This window comes from Pristiophorus japonicus, chromosome 10 (genome assembly GCF_044704955.1).
Source record: "Pristiophorus japonicus isolate sPriJap1 chromosome 10, sPriJap1.hap1, whole genome shotgun sequence".
Lineage (NCBI taxonomy): Eukaryota > Metazoa > Chordata > Chondrichthyes > Pristiophoridae > Pristiophorus > Pristiophorus japonicus.
In genome coordinates, this window is record NC_091986.1 from 50,421,630 (window position 1) to 50,433,986 (window position 12,357).

Genomic DNA, 12,357 nt, shown 5'->3' on the forward strand with positions numbered 1-12,357 from the left:
TCAAGTCTCGTTGCCGAGAGCATGCAGAAATCAAGCGCAGACATCGGAAGGAGCGTGTGGCAAATCAAGCTTCCCACCTACCCTTTCCTTCAACCACTGTCTGTCCCACCTGTTACGGAGACTTTAAATCCTACATCGGACTGTACAGTCATCTGAGAACTCACTTTTAGAGTGGAAGCAAGTCTTCCTCGATTTCGAGGGACTGCCTATGATAATGATGATGATCGGGGTAGAGAGAGGGGATCGGAGGGGATTGGAGGTGAGAGAGAGACTGGGGAGAGAGAGAGGGAACTTAAGGAAGATGGATCACATTCTTCCAAACCCACCCCCTTTACACCCACACCCGATTTCTCGGAAAGCTCGGTGCATGTGTGACAAGTGACATCATTGGAGTGGATGAAATCTGGAAGTCACGACACTGTCACTATTCATTTCATACACAATCAATCTGTTAACAATCCATGACCCACACACAATGCCCTATCTGTAACGCAGCGGGGAGTTGGTGGTGAGGGGGCGTAAGGTCAGGAACTTGGACTGGGGGGATCAGGAACTTGGAATGGGGCAGGAACTTGAGCTGAGATGGGCAGGAACTTGGGCTGGGATGGGGCAGGATCTTGGGCTGGGGGTTGGGGCAAGAACTTGGGAGGGATTGAAGGTCTTAACCTGTGGGGTAGGAACTTGGGCTGGGGGATGTCAGGAACTTAGGCTAGGGTTGTCAGGAACTTGGGCTGGGATGGGGTCAGGAACTTGGGCTGGGGCAGGCAGGAACTTGGGCTGGATAGGGCATGAACATGGGCTGCGGGGGCAGGAACTTGGGCTGGGATGGGGCAGGAACTTGTGATGGGGCATGAACTTGTGCTGGGGGTTACCAGGATTTTGGGCTGGAATGGAGTGGAGGGAGGTCTTAACCTGAGAGAGTGAGTTCTCTCCTGTCTGGAGTCAGCAGTCAGAATGGTTCGAATTACACTTTGCAAAGTCAAGAGTTTTGAAGCCATGCTCCTTTTGTTCCTTAAGCTCCACCCAGTCAGAGAAGACATGAATTTGGAGGTATCCCTTTTGTATTTTTGAGTTTGAACCGCAGCCTGTCTGTATAATCTGCACTTTCACATTTATGCATACACACTGAATAAATTTTATCATCAATATACACATTTATTCTTACAGTGATATGGTTCCATCCACTAAACACATCTGCTAGAATGATCTCCTCCCCAGCCAGAAACAGGTCCAGCTCTTTCTTGAAGGAACTCGCCGAATCAGCGCTCAATGCAGCAGCCAGCAAAACGCCCTGCGTTTCACGTCATGGGGGAGGGACCTTGAAGAAAGAGACCAAACCCTGTGATAACCAACCATCACCTCCAGAGGTACAACTGCTGCCAATTCATCACCCACTCCATGTTGGCATCTTACTGCCCCAGAGATACTCACTCGAGAGCAGTTCGTTATTGAATCAGACGGGATTTCAATGTCTGGCTTATGGAACCTAAGTACGAATGGGGACCTGGGATGGGAAGAGAGGGAGAATGCTGGGTGGAATGTTCACTATTGGCTGAAGACCTGCAGTCCACCACACCACTGGTTTCAATTTCTTTGCATCTGGATCCTTCCCTGCAACAGTAGGTGATTTTTGTCAGATCTCCGGGGGCAAGCGCAGTTATCTGAGGCATTGACTGTTAGAAGAGACTAAGCCTCCCTAGTGAGAGGGAATCTGATGTTAAGGGAATAGATGCTTTCAGTGATTCTCACTCATTTTCCTCCTATCTATTCTTGAAATCCCTGTCCCAATTTACTCACACTCTAACCCATTGCTCTCTCCTGGTCACACCCTGTCCCATTTAACACAAACTCTAACCCCTCACTCTTTCCTGAACACACTCTGTCCCATTTAACACAGCTTCAGCCTCTAACCAGGGGTAAGGGATCCTCAGTATTGAGGCCATGACAAGGTTTCTTTGTTCTGGGGATGTAGGTATCGCTGGCAAGACCTGCATTTATTGCCTATCCCGATTGCTCTTGAGATGGTGGTGGGCTGCCTTCTTGAACTGCCGCAATCCATGTGGTGAAGGTACTCCCACAGTGGTGCAGTAGTCAGCAATGTTCAGTCATGGAACAGAGGCACTATTTCACTGGAATTGGAGGATCAGAAGAGAAACGGTGCCCAGGACAACAACGACTTGCATTTCTATAGTGCTCCTCACAGGCAGGACAAGATCCCACAGGCTTTACCAAAAAACAATGGTTGCCAAGCGAGAGGGAAAGGGGAAAACAAAGGGTTAAGATGGGACTATCAAAGGCATAGTCGGACAAAAATAGCTTTTGAGCAGTGTAGAGGCAAGATGGAGTAAGTAGGTAGTGGAAGATCACTAAGGTAGAGTGAGTGAGGCCACGGAGAGATTTGAAGTCGATGCCCTGAGATACTGCACGATGATAAAGTTATGGATTAGGAAATTGGCGGGAGCGGGGGAGAGGGGAGAGATAGAGATGTGAAAGAAAGCAATCTTGATAACAGCGCAGATGTAAGAAAGGAACCTTAGCTTGAGGTCGAGCAGATAGCCAGAGTTTCACACAGCCTGACTTAACCTGAGATTGCAGTGGGCGCGATGATGGTAATTAGACTAATGGCACAAGGGCTGGTGAGAGCTGTACACAATGGATTCAGTATTTCAGTCAAAGGTCTGAAGGACTGTCATGGTGGGTCTCGCAGACAGCAGGGCAGGTATACTAAAGGTCATCTGAGTAAAAGTTTTCACTCTCCCATCACTGAAATGAGCAGGGCTGAGATTTTGCCAATGCTTTATGGAACAGAAATAATACTATCAGCCTCTGCAGGACACGGCTCCCTGCTGATTAATCTTGCTGAGTTTGTAAAGAGTTTATCCTGGCATGAACTCAACTTAAAGGCCATGCCAGTGATTGGAATATACAACATGTTCTGCTTTTACTGGGAACACAGCTCTGTTTTAACAAAGATTAAAGGCTTCACAGACTGGTTTCTGATAGTTAAACTGCGCCATGAAACAGTATCCCCATCCTCAGTGAAGGGAGGCTTAATGCGCAACTGTTCCTGGACATTATTGGGATGTTGGGACTATAAGGTTATGCATTACATAGAGAGACTTGGGTAGATAGGGCACAATTTCAAAGCTTGCAGATTTCACGTAACTTGTAAATGTAGCAAACAGTGAGGAGGATACTAACTGACTTCAAGAGGACATAGACAGACTGGTGAAATGGGCAGACACATGACAAATCAAATTTATGTCGAGAAATGTGAAGTGGTATGTTTTGGTAGGCAGAACAAGGAGAGGCAATATTAAATGGTATAATTTTAAAGTGGGTGCATATACCTGGGGTTTATGTGCATAAATTGTTGAATGTGGCAGGGTAGGTTGAGAAAGCGGTTAAAAAAAATATGGGAACCAGGGCTTCATAAATAGAGGCCTAGAGTACAATAGCAAGGAAGCTTATAAAACACTCGTTAGGTCCCAGCTGGAGTATTGTGTTCAATTCTGGGTACCACACTTTAGGAAGGATGTCAAGACCTTGGAGAAGGTGCAGAGGAGATTTACCAGAATGGTGCCAGGGATGAAAGAAACATAGAAACATAGAAACATAGAAAATAGGTGCAGGAGTAGGCCATTCAGCCCTTCGAGCCTGCACCGCCATTCAATGAGTTCATGGCTGAACATGCAACTTCAGTACCCCATTCCTGCTTTCTCGTCATACCCCTTGATCCCCCTAGTAGTAAGGACTATATCTAACTCCTTTTTGAATATATTTAGTGAATTGGCCTCAACAACTTTCTGTGGTAGAGAATTCCACAGGTTCACCACTCTCTGGGTGAAGAAGTTTCTCCTCACCTCGGTCCTAAATGGCTTACCCCTTATCCTTAGACTGTGACCCCTGGTTCTGGATTTCCCCAACATTGGGAACATTCTTCCTGCATCTAACATGTCTAAACCCATCAGAATTTTAAACGTTTCTATGAGATCCCCTCTCATTCTTCTGAACTCCAGTGAATACAAGCCCAGTTGATCCAGTCTTTCTTGATATGTCAGTCCAGCCATCCCGGGAATCAGTCTGGTGAACCTTCGCTGCACTCCCTCAATAGCAAGAATGTCCTTCCTCAAGTTAGGAGACCAAAACTATACACAATACTCCAGGTGTGGCCTCACCAAGGCCCTGTACAACTGTAGTAAAACCTCCCTGCCCCTGTACTCAAACCCCCTCACTATGAAGGCCAACATGCCATTTGCTTTCTTAACCGCCTGCTGTACCTGCATGCCAACCTTCAATGACTGATGTACCATGACACCCAGGTCTCGTTGCACCTCCCCTTTTCCTAATCTGTCACCATTCAGATAATAGTCTGTCTCTCTGTTTTTACCACCAAAGTGGATAACCTCACATTTATCCTCATTATACTTCATCTGCCATGCATTTGCCCACTCACCTAATCTATCCAAGTCGCTCTGCAGCCTCATAGCATCCTCCTCGCAGCTCACACTGCCACCCAAATTAGTGTCATCCGCAAATTTGGAGATACTACATTTAATCCCCTCGTCTAAAGCACCGAACCTTGCGGTACCCCACTAGTCACTGCCTGCCATTCTGAAAAGTACCCATTTACTCCTACTCTTTGCTTCCTGTCTGCCAATCAGTTCTCAATCCACATCAGCACACTACCCCCAATCCCATGTGCTTTAACTTTGCATATTAATCTCTTGTGTGGGACCTTGTCGAAAGCCTTCTGAAAGTCCAAATACACCACATCAACTGGTTCTCCCTTGTCCACTCTACTGGAAAAATCCTCAAAAAATTCCAGAAGATTTGTCAAGCATGAATTCCCTTTCACAAATCCATGCTGACTTGGACCTATCATGTCACCTCTTTCCAAATGCGCTGCTATGACATCCTTAATAATTGATTCCATCATTTTACCCACTACCGATGTCAGGTTGACCGGTCTATAATTCCCTGTTTTCTCTCTCCCTCCTTTTTTAAAAAGTGGGGTTACATTGGCTACCCTCCACTCCATAGGAACTGATCCAGAGTCTCTGGAATGTTGGAAAATGACTGTCAATGCATCCGCTTCAGTTATGTGGAGAGACTGGAGAAACTGGGGTTGTTCTTGGAGCAGAGAAGGTTAAGGGAAGATTTAATAGAGGTTTTCAAAATCCTGAAGGGTTTTGATGGAGTCAGTAAGGAGAAGCTGTTTCCTGTGGCAGAAGGGTCGGTAACCAGAGGACATAAATTTAATGTAATTAGCCAAAGAACTAGAGGCGACATGAGGAATCATTTTTTTTACGCAGCGAGTTATGATCTGGAATATACTGCCTGAAAGAGCGGTGGACGTAGATTCAAAGTAACATTCAATGGGGAATTAGATAAATGAAGGGAAGACATTTTACTGGGCTATGAGGAAAGAGCAGGGGGAGCGGGACTGATTGGATAGCTCTTTAAAAGGGCTGAATGTCCTCCCTCTGTGCTGCATCATTTTATGATTCTATAATTCCTGGCGCCCAATAATCTGACTTTACTGATGATTGTGACCATCATCTATTTGTTTGTGTTGCTGGGAGGTATTTACATGTGCAATCTGTCAGTCTTGTAGCTTTTGTTATTAATTCCATGAGCATTGCTATAGAAACTAAAGTATTTCAATGTTTGTACAGACGTAACGGGTGCGATTAATTTCTTATTCGGTATCCAGATAAAAGTATCAGTGGTGATTAGCATGGCAACAGTTGCCAGGACAACAAATGAAAGATCAAAAAATGATCTAAATAGCAAGGTTTAATTGACACTACAGAGTTATTCACCATAATAATGATTTCATTCTAAGTTTCCCTTTTTTAATAGGAGCACAGTAAATGCCCCTTTGTATTCACAGATCCTGCCCTACCTGTGTAAGAAGTGAATCTAACAGAAATAGAAGACTGAGTGAGACGTTGGGGTACATCTTGACTTTGTGTGATCATGCAAAAATATCTGCTAAAATCAATGGAAAGATAAATGGAGAGAGATGTAAATGCAAAGAAAAAGAAAGATACGCCTTTCTCGATCTCAGGATGTCCATTACAGACACGTGGTTGCAATGTGACCAAGGTTGGGAATTAAATATACCAAGGTATTTCACGTTTTGAAAGGACAGGCAGAGTGGAAAAGGAGAGGAGTAGCCCTGATAATAAAGTATGCCATAAGTACAGTAGTTAGAAAGGATCTTGGCTCAAAAGATCAAAAATGATAAAAAGGGAGAAAATAGAATATGAACATAAACTAGCAAAAAATATAGGGCCTGAAATTCCAGCATCACTGGGTCCATACGGAATATGTACGAACCCGGCGAGGCCCTGCAAAAGCTGTTTTTTGCTGCGTGATGCGCATGCGCTGAATACCAGTTTTTCTGATCTGTCAAGTTCTGGCTTGACAGATCCAACGCATCTCGGCAGCAAGGACATTCGCATGGACCAGATTGTGCTTTTTGCCCATCTTTTGCCCAGCGAATGTCCTTAAAACTCTTGTGCCTGGTAAAAGCAGATGCAGAGCCTACTTTTACCAGTGTAAGAGTTCTAAAACATATAAAAAAATTTAAATAAAATTTTAAAGCACATTTTTCTGTTAAAAACCTTGCCCACTAAGGTAAGTTTATTTTAAACCCTAATTACAAAACTTAAAAAAAGAACTGAAAAATATATACTTTTTCTAACACATTTATTAACTTTAATTTAAATTAATGTTAAATATGTATTTTTATTTTCTATTTTTTATAAGTGTTTTGGTGTTTGGGGGTGGGGTGTTTCTCATTCATAATAATGAGAACTCTTACTTACGGAGTTCCTATTATTATGAATGAGAATACTTTACTTTGATTGGCAGTCAGTGCCACGACTCCAGCTTCTCCCTGCGCATCTGGAAGATGTGAACGTGCTCTGATGCGTAGGGAGAAGAGACCTCCGACTGGGATCGCTGGTGGGCATAGCACCAAAAGGCAGGTGCGGATCTTTTTTGCTATTTTCAGGCGAACACCCACGGGAAGCCCAGCCCAGCACCGGGATTTCAGGCCCTTTAAAACAGATTGTAAGAACTTTTACAAGTATGTAAAAAGGAAGAGAGTAGTAAAAGGAACTGCTGGTTTTTTAAATGCTGAGACAGGAGAAATTATAACAGGGAATAAGGAAAATGGCAGTAAATGGCAGAAAATTTAAATAAATATTTTGTATCTGTCTTCATAGTAAAAGACACAAAAAGCATACCAAAACTATTGGCGAACCAAGGGTGAATGAGAGTGAGGAACGTAAAGCAATTAAGATCAGTAGAGAAAAAGTTTTTTTTATTCGTTCATGGGATATGGGCGTCGCTGGCAATGCCAGCATATATTGCCCATCCCTAATTGCCCTTGTAAAGGTCGTGATGAGCCGCCTTTCTGAACAGTCTGTGAGGTGAAGGTACACACACAGTGCTGTTCGGGAGGGAGTTCCAGGATTTTGACCCAGCGACGATGAAGAAACAGCCAATGTATTTCCAAGTCAGGATGGCGTGTGACTTGCAGGGGAACTTGGAGGTGGTAGTGCTTCCATGCGCCTGTTGCCCTTGTCCTTCTAGGTGGTAGAGGTTGTGGTTTGGGAGGTGCTATTGAAGAAACCTTGGTCAGTTGCTGCCGTGCATCTTGTAGATGGTACACACTGCAGCCACGGTGCGCCAGTGGTGGAGGGAGTGAATGTTTAAGATGGTGGATGAGTTGCCAATCAGGTAGGCTGCTTTGTTCTGGATGGTGTCGAGCACCTTGAGTGTCGTTGGAGCTGCGTCATCCAGGCAAGTGGAGAGTATTCAATCACACTCCTGACTTGTGCTTTGTAGATGGTGGAAAGGCTTTCGGGAGTCAGGAGGTGAGGCACTAGGTGCAGAATACCCAGCTTTTGCCCTGCTCTTGTAGACAAAGTATTTAAGTGACTGGTCCAATTAAGCTTCTGGCCAATGGTGACCCCCAAGGATGTTGATGTTGGGAGATTAGGATGTCAAGCTGTGGTGATTGACTCTCTCTTGTTGGAGATTGTCATTGCCTGGCATTTGTGTGGCGTGAATGTTACTTGCCATTTATTAAGCCGGAATGTTGTCCTGGTCTTGCTGCATGTGGGCATGGACTGCTTCATTATCTGAGAAGTTATGAATGGAACTGAACACTGTACAATCATCAGCAAACATCCCCACTTTTGACCTTATGATGGAGGGTTGGTCATTGATGAAGCAGCTGAAGATGGTTGGGCCTAGGACACTGCCCTGAGGAACTCCTGCAGCGATGTTCTGGGGCTGGGATAATTGAATTGACCTTCAACAACCACAGCCATCTTCCTTTGTGCTAGTTATGACTTCAGCCAGCGGAGAGTTATCCCCCGATTCCAATTGATTTCAATTTTACTCAGGCTCCTTGATGCTGCACTCAATCAAATGCTTCCTTGATGTAAAGGACAGTCACTCTCACCTCACCTTTAGAATTCAGCCCTTTTGTTCATGTTTGGAACAGGGATTTAATGAGGTCTGGTGCTGAGTGGTCCTGGTGGAACACAAACTAAGCATCGGTGAGCAGGTTATTGGTGAGAAAGTGTCACTTGATAGCACTGCCGACGACACCTTCCATCACTTTGCTGATGATTTAGAGTAGATTGATGGGACGGCAATTGGCTGGATTGGATTTGTCCACCTTTTTGTGGACAGGACATACCTGGGCAGTTTTTCACTTTGACGAGTACATGCCAGCGTTGTAGTTGTACTGCATGCTCTCGGCAATGAGACTCAAGCTGCTCAGCGCCCTCCCGGATGCACATCCTCCACTTAGGGCGGTCTTTGGCCAGGGACTCCCAAGTGTCAATAGGGATGTTGCACTTTTTCAGGAAGGCTTTGAGAGTGTCCCTGTAACGTTTCCTCTGCCCACTTTTGACTCGTTTGCCATGAAGGAGTTCCGAGTAGAGCGCTTGCTTTGGAAGTCTGGCATGCGAGCGATGTGGCCTGCCCAGCGGAGCTGATCAAGTGTGGTCAGTGCTTCAATTCTGGGGATGTTGGCCTGGTTGAAGACACATTAAATGGTATGAGAGAAGTGTAGAGGAACAAAGGGACTTTGGAGTGCAGGTCCACAGATGCCTGAAGCTAGCAGGCCATGTAGATAAGATGGTTAAGAAGACATACATAATACTAGCCTTTATTAGCCAAGGCATAGAATACAACAGCAGGGAGGTTATGCTTGACCTGTATAAAACACTGGTTAGGCCGCAGCTGGAGTACTGTGTGCAGTTCTGGTCACCACATTACAGGAAAGATGTGATTGCACTGGAAAGAGTACAGAGAGATTTACAAGAATGTTGCCTGGACTGGAGAATTTTGGCTATGAGGAAATATTGGAAATGCTGGGTCTGTTTTCTTTGGTACAGAGGAGGCTGAGGGGGGACCTGATTGATGTGTATAAAATTATGAGGGGCCTGGATAGAGTTGATAGGAAGGACCTGTTTCTCTTGGAAGAGGGGTCAACAACCAGGGGGCATAGATTTAAAGTAAATGGGGATAAATTTAGAGGAGATATGAGGGGAAATGTCTTCACCCAGAGGGTGATTGGGGTCTGGAACTCATTGCCTGACAGGATGATAGAGACAGAAACCCTCACCACATTTTAAAAATACATGGATGTGCACTTAAGTGCCATAACCTATAGGGCTATGGACCAAGAGCTGGAAAGTGGGATTAGGCTGGATATCTCTTGGTTGGCCAATGTGGATACAATGATTTGAAATGGCTTCCTTTCATGCTGTAATTTTCTATGATTATATGATATCACATGGAGTGAATCAAATTGGCTGAAGACTGGTTTCTGTGATGGTGGGGTCTTCAGGAGGAGGCCGAGATGGATCATCCACTCGGCACTTCTGGCTGAAGATAATTGCAAACACTTCAGCCTTGTCTCTTGCACTCATGTGCAGGGAAATCTTGCTGCAGCTATATAAGGTATTGGTGAGGCCACACCTTGACTACTGCGTGCAGTTTTGGTTTCCATATTTACGAAAGGATATACTTGCTTTGGAGGCAGTTCAGAGAAGGTTCACTAGGTTGATTCCGGGGATGAGGGGGTTGACTTATAAGGAAAGGTTGAGTAGGTTGGGCCTCTACTCATTGGAATTCAGAAGAATGAGATGTGATCTTATTGAAACGTATAAGATTATGAGGGGGCTTGACAAGGTGAATGCAGAGAGGATGTTTCCACTGATGGGGGAGACTAGAACTAGAGGGCATGATCTTAGAATAAGGGGCGACCCATTTAAAACTGAGATGAGGAGAAATTTCTTCTCTCAGAGGGTTGTAAATCTGTGGAATTCGCTGCCTCAGAGAGCTATGGAGGCTGGGTCATTGAATACATTTAAGACAGAAATAGACAGTTTCTTAAACGATAAGGGGAAAAGGGGTTATGGGGAGCAGGCGGGGAAGGGGAGCTGAGTCCATGATCGGATCAGCCATGATCTTATTGAATGGCGGAGCAGGCTCGAGGGGCCGTATGGCCTACTCCTGTTCCTATTACTTACGTTCTTATGTTCTTATGTTCTGGGCTGGAAATGTTCATGAAGCCTCCTCCTCCCGTTAGGTTGTTTAATTGCTCACCACTATTCACGACTGGATGTGGCAGGTCTGCAGAGCTTTGATCTAATCCATTGGTTGTGCGATCACTTAGTCTGTCAATAGCATGCTGTTTACAGTGGATCATTGGATTCCAATTGCAAATCGTTTTCTTGGAAGTTTTTATGGGATAAGTATCATCCAAAAGATGGAACATTATAAGTAGTAATTCTGGAACGTTACCAGACTGATGTAAGACAGTGCATCAGATTGGGCGTGAGAACACAAGCAGTAGATCGGGGCCATAAAAGGAGTGGCGAGCAGCAGCCTGGGAGCAGTGTGGAGGCATACTATTCCAGGGATCAGCACGAGCTGCGACGGCAGCGAAGAGTGACGTCATCAAGGTCCAGGTCGGTGATTGGAGCGTGGGCAGATATAGCAGGAGCGGTGAGATCGGGGCGAAGGAGCGGCAAGAGACTTTAGAGGGATGTGATCGGGGCCTAGGAGAGGTGTGAGTTCGTGTGCAATATGTGTGTGCACTAGTTCCGTGCAGCAGAGCAGGTCTCCAGTCATCTTGGGTAATCCTTGCCACTGGACCAAGACTCTGTCAAGCCCGTGTGGTGGCTGGTGTGCAACGGCCACCACACGTTAAAAAAAATCCATGCACAGGCATCTTCCACCCCTTCAGGGTGTAGTTCAGGACCTGGAATCTTACGTCCTTCATTGGAACACCTGTGAACTTATCCTTTCTTGGTGTGGAAGCAAGTCATCTTATTTTCGAGGGACTGCCTATGATGATGATAATGGGTTTACAGTGTTTAGCATGTATATAGTCCTGTGTTGCAGCTTCTACAGGTTGGCTCTTCATTTTTTTGGTATGCCTAATGCTGCTCGTTGAGTGCTCTTCTGCATTACTCATTGAACCAGGTTTGGTCCCCTGCCTTGATGGTAATGGTAGAGTGAGGGATATGCCAGGCCATGAAGTTACAGATTGTGTGGAATACAATTCTGCTGCTGATGATGGCCCACAGCGCCTCATGGATGCCCAGTTTTGAGCTGCTAGATCCATTCTGAATCTATCCCACTTAGCTCTGTGGTAGTGCCACACAATACGATTGAGAGTGTCTTAAGTGTGAAGACGGACTTTGTCTCTACAATGACTGGTCATTCCTATCAATACTACCATGGACAGATGCATCTGCAACAGGTAGATTGGTGAGAATGAGGTCAAGTAGGTTTATTCCCTCTCGTTGGTTCTCTCACCATCTACCGTAGGCCCAGTCTGGCAACTATGTCCTTCAGACTTGGCTAACTGGGTCAGTAGTGATGCTACCAAGCCATACTTGGTGATGGACATTGAAGTCCCCTACCCAGAGTACATTCTGTGCCCTTGCTACCTTCAGGGCGTCTTCCAAGTGGTGTTCAACGTGGAGGAGTACTGATTCATTAGCTGAGGGAGGGCGGTTGGTAGTAATCAGCAGAAAGTTTCCTTGCCTATGGTTGTGAGATTTGATGGGGTCCAGAGTCAATGTTGATATTCCCAGGGCCACGCCCTCCCGACTGTATACCACTGTGCTGCCACCTCTGGTAGGTATTTCCTGCCAGTGAGATAGGACATACCCAGGGATGGTGATGGAGGAGTCTAGGACATTGGCTAGAATGTGCGATTCTGTGAGTATGACTATGTCAAGCTGTTACTTGACTAGTCTGAGACAGCTCTCCCAATTTTGGCACAACTTGCCAGTGTCATGTTTTTGC